The sequence below is a fragment of the Hesperophylax consimilis genome, chromosome 17 (genome assembly GCF_061612785.1).
Source record: "Hesperophylax consimilis isolate HC1 chromosome 17, BYU_Hcon_1.0, whole genome shotgun sequence".
Taxonomy (NCBI): domain Eukaryota; kingdom Metazoa; phylum Arthropoda; class Insecta; order Trichoptera; family Limnephilidae; genus Hesperophylax; species Hesperophylax consimilis.
In genome coordinates this window covers 10854329-10860060 of record NC_142852.1, presented here as the reverse complement: position 1 = coordinate 10860060, position 5732 = coordinate 10854329, and positions in this window count along the sequence as shown.

Here is a 5732-nt window from a genome sequence, read left to right as displayed (position 1 = left end):
TAAAAGAAATAAAACACTTAAGTACACAAATGAAACTGTATTAATAAAATAACATTTATTTAATACATTTCAATCGATTGCATACTGGGAACTAATTAAAATGTTTTAACATAATATTATGTAGGTTCTATAAAAGTAAATACTATGACAAATACAATAAAATAGAATTGCGTTCTATAACGCTACTCTGGGACAGGCATAGCCTAGTAGAATAGCATAATCTACAAACTAAACAAAAATGCAATAAAATAGTATACCGATTACTCAACTTATAAACTTAATATTATATACTTGTATATTTTATTGTCAAAAATTGTTATACATTGTAAAAAGGATTTTATATGATAATAAATAAATATTTATTTTAATTAATACCAAATCTCCTGAGATATTTGATATCAATTATTGCATTGTAACACACACACACATGCTTACTAAAATGCATCGTACCACATGTTATACAAATGAATGTACCACTATGTATGTTGGAATGAAAGTAAAGTAAGGTGAGTAATAAAAAATAAAGGTACTACAAATTTTAATATATTTAATCCTCGGGCAACTAATAGGAACACTGTCAAATATTGTTTTTTTTTTACTATGAGGATGGCAAAAAAACAGACCAATCATTAATGTTCACAGATAGTTATTCAGAAACATAAAACTAATTTAATAAAAATAGAAAAAAAAAGAACAAAGCAGCAATTAAAAAAAATAATACGAATGTAAATTCAACAAACGATAAACCTATGATGTGCCTATAATAAACAGCAATAAAATAAATCTTAAATAGTTTCTTAATCACTTTCTAAAATAATTATTTACAATTTGACGCTGAAGAGCCCTTCCAGCAAGCAAATCAACATTTGTTGAACTCCCTCCAACATTGTCGGTTGTACTGATATCACCGAAATCATAATCGATGTGCTCATCATGAACTAATACTGGTTCATTATTATCAATGCACATATTGTGCAAGACGACACATGCATTAATTATTTGAGATGCCTTTTCAGGCTTATAATGCAGGCACCTATGCTTTAACAAGCACTTGAACCTCATTTTCAACACACCGTTGCACCTTTCGATCACTGAACGTACTTTTCTAAACACAGTATTATGGCGATCTTCGACTGAGTGAGGTTGCACATTTGCAATTGGGGTCGGCCGCAAATAGTATCTAAAAATAGGAATATGAATATTGATATTGTTGTAAAAATACATATACATTTATAGATGAAAAATTATCAATGCTCTTTATTTTAATATAACAGTGGAACATACATATCAGAAACTCATTAGACGTACCTATAGGTACATATCTAATGATGAATGCTGGGGAAATATAACTTGTTTTGAAGACCTTAACTTTGTTCTATTTTCAAGTAAATGACGACATATGATTAGATAAAATATTACCTATCACATAGAATCCCCGGTGGCCTCATCTATATAACATCTCTAATAAAGGTTCAATGCTAGAATTCCTCCAAATGAACGAGTCATGTGCGCTTCCAGGAAACAGTGCATTAACATGTATAATTTTGAGCCGTGCATCACATATCTAAAAAAAGTACATTTTCGATGGTGTGAGATTTATTATATTCATTTGATATATCACTAATAATTATGTTTCTAGCAATTAAGGAAAACTCAATTACTTACCAACTGTACATTAATGGAATGATATTGTTTCCTATTCACATATGATCGTTCATCAGAGGATATGTTTGAAGGTGGAACTATTGCCACATGTGTACAATCCACACATCCTACAACTCCGGCATAACCATGTTCACTATAAAATCTGAAATAATAATGTTCAAACTATATACGTACTTTGAAAAAAAATGTACAGCTCTTTAAAATTTCAATACGGTCGGACCCAATTTTCATTTCAGTAGACAACTGCTCGCATGCGATAATTATCTACGTTGTCTATGGTTTTTCTATCATCGAGTAATTATTTATTTATTTATTTATTTATTCGAGACACAAACAGGATATTTATAAAAACATTAATTATGGATAACAAAATAAAAAAAATACAATTATAAATATCCCTAGACTTATGTGTCTGCAGCAATCACATTTGCACATTCACATAAGCAAACATCATAGACATATGAATATTAGTAGACCTGCCCTAAGTGATTAAAAGCGTATTATCCCCACTCCCCATACCGGTTCCATTGGAGCCGGCTGTGCTCGCGTATGGCCTCAAGTGAAATTTGAAAACGTGACGTCATTATTCTTGCGCGAACTATGGTCGAGTCATCATCGGTTCATTTTACGAAATAACACGGCAAAATGTTGACTTGTACTATGAAAACTTGTAAAAATAGATTTGAAAAAGAGAATAAACCCAATTGTCGTATTACATTCCATATATAAGCATTATTTTACTTTATTTTAAGCCTATTCACATCGTATACTATAGATCAGTTTTAGAAACATATACTATCACACCGAGAAACGTCTGGACGCGAAACACAAAGCTGGTTGGTTGCTGGGAAGTAAATTATGAACATTTATAAAAGTGTCTTAACTAAATACTTAAACAAAATATTCGACTCTGAAAATAGAACCGAATTTTTTTGCCGAATTTGGACTTCGCAAATTTGTTCATAACGTGGCGAGTCATTTGCGCTCCCATGTAAAAATGTCTATTAATTCAAAAGCAGATTTTACTTTTAAGAAGTAAATGGTGATATTATAATGCGAGATGCCTATTTACTGTCAGATTGATTTTTTGACGAATCACAGTCAGCCTTACTCCCTTCGTTCTTCAACAGTTGATTTTACCCCTCGCCATTAGATAATGGCGAGGGGTATATTAATAGACGAGAAGATTCTCGTCTATTAATTCCTATGTCTGTGGCAAACATGTAAAAACAATGACAGTGTTTACATACAAAACTTAAAACTTAATTACAAAGATTGAAGCACATAATAAGTAGAAAAATTTAAAGAGGATATATTAAAAAAAATTCTAAACCACTAAACAATTTTTTTTATTTATTTATTTTTCTTTTTATTTTATTTTTTTTTATCTAAGTACAGAAATCGTGGAGATATTTATTTAAACAAGTTATATTATTTGCAAAAATATCTATGACAGTGTGTGTTTTAGCAAGATCATTGTATGATCGAGACATTCTAGACATAGGATTAAAATAACTAGTGTTATTGGCAAAAATTTCGGTCCAAAATATGTTCATATTTCTAGTATATTTGGGCCTGGCGTAAAAATTGATTTAATTGACTAAGTTACTATTTACACGATTATTCACAATTTTGTAAAGCATTAAGAGGTCATTTATATTTCGTCTTTTAACTAAACTCTCTAGTTTGAAATATGTAGGTCTTTGTTCATACCCATTTAGAAGATGATAGACACCTGATCGATAAGACAAAATCCGTGTAAATTTTCTTTGGACAGATTCAAGTCTGGATACCTGTGTAATGTAATGTGGATTCCAGACTGTTGACCCGTACTCAAGAACACTACGGATTAACGAATTGAATAGAATTATTAGGCTATTAGAGTTCTTGAACAGTTTAGTTGATCTTACAATAAAACCTAGTACTTTATTTGATTTATTTACAATGTATTCTATGTGTTGGTTGAACGTTAGTTTGTTGTCGAATATAATTCCTAAATCTTTGATAGATTCAACTGTTTCCAGATTGTGACCACATATGCTATATGAGTATAGAGTTTTGTTGGTGTTCTTGGTGAAATTTATAACTTTGCACTTAGCTATATTCAATTCCATTTCATTGTCAATACACCAGGCAGATAATGTGTTAAGGTCTTGTTGTAAGAGTTCACAATCTTCCATAGATTTAATTGCTTTATATATCTTGAGGTCGTCAGCGTATAGAGAAAAATTACAGTGGAGTTTACATGTAAGGTCATTAATGAAGATTAAGAAAAGCAAGGGTCCAAGGTGTGATCCTTGTGGAACGCCCGACGTAACTAATATTGGGGAAGAGTTAAAACCGTTAACAGTAACTAATTGACTTCTATTTGATAAATATGATTCTAACCAACGAAGCAGATTTCCGTGTATGCCGATTTTATCCAGTTTATTCATTAAGATAGGGTGACTAACTTTGTCGAAAGCCTTACTGAAATCGGTGTATACGGCATCTACTTGTGTTTTTTTATTCATTGATTTACACAGAAAGTCCATATATTCGATTAAATTAGTGTTTGTGGATCGTTTAGCTACAAAGCCATGTTGAAAAGGGCTAAGTATGTGTGTTACATGATTAAATATGTCTTTATATACAATGAACTCAAATATTTTGCCAAAACAAGATAAAAGGCTGATAGGACGGCAGTTCTTTACATCGTTTTTACTGCCAGACTTATGGATCGGAATGACGTGGGCAACTTTCCACAGATCTGGAAATACTCCTTCGTTCAGACTTTTGACGAATAATTTGTGTAAAGGTGCTCCAAGTTGATCTGCACAATTTCGAATGAATAGTGGAGGAATACCATCTGGACCGGAACCCTTATTGATATCGAGAGCGTTCAACTTCACCTTGACCTCGTCTAGGGTTATTTTGATATGAGATAGTGGATAATTATAGAGTGGGAGAGAAAGTTTAGAGTCACTTTTAGAATTAGATGGTGAGCTAAATACAGAGGAGAAGTAAGTAGAAAAGAGTTCGCATGTTTCTTTGCCATGTGTTGCTGATTTGTCGTGGAGATGCGAGATGCATGATTTTTGGGAGAGAATTAGAAACTCTTTTCGATTTAATGAGGGTTGACAGATTTTTGATACTGTTAGGGAGAGAATTTTCTATTGAATCTACATAGGCTTTAAGGCAGGTACGTATGGATAATTTTACTCTAGCCCTCAAGATGGAAAAACTGTCATAGTCACATTGATTTTTGTATTTTTTCCACTTCTTTCTAAACTTTTCTTTTTCTTTAAGTTGGTGGATCAAAGCATTGCTGAACCAAATTGGAAACCTTTTGTTGCTGTTTCTTAAGCGCGGAGTGTGTTTTTCAATTGATAGCCATATTAAGTTATAAAAATGTAGTAGGGAGTCATTACAATTCAGAGTATTAAAATCGTTCCAGTTATTAAGTGATAGCATTTCATTGCATTTAGTGTAGTCCGTTTTTTTGAAGTTATATTTGATGTGATCTGGGTTGGTGGGTAGGGTTCTGTATTTAGACATTATAAAATCGAATTCAATGGGAGGATGATAGGAGTCAACTTTAGATACCACGTGTGAAGCAATTTGAATTTCAAGGTGATGGTTGGAAAACACTAAATCTAAAATTCGATCTATATTATTAGAGACGTGATTGAACTGATTAAGTCCAGTCAAATTTTGAAAGTCTAGTAGGGATATTGATTTTTGGCTATTATATATGACTGGTCTGGTGTGAATTTCATTGAAATTTAGTGGGCATTGAATAGATGGTACATTAAAATCACCCATTATTATTGTTACATCCTCTGATGATAAATTATTATATGTTGTTTGACACTTTTCGAAAAAATCTGAGAGATTTTCGATTGGTATATCTGGAGGCAAATACGCCAAACATAAGTTGATGGTTTGCCTAGATGTTTCATGCAATTTAAATTTAATCCATAAATCTTCTGTAAATTTTGAGCTGTGTGTTGGGACTGTGATAGATGTCATTTTTTCTTTATGGCTATTAGAACTACACCACCTGATTTTTTAAAAGAACTCGATGT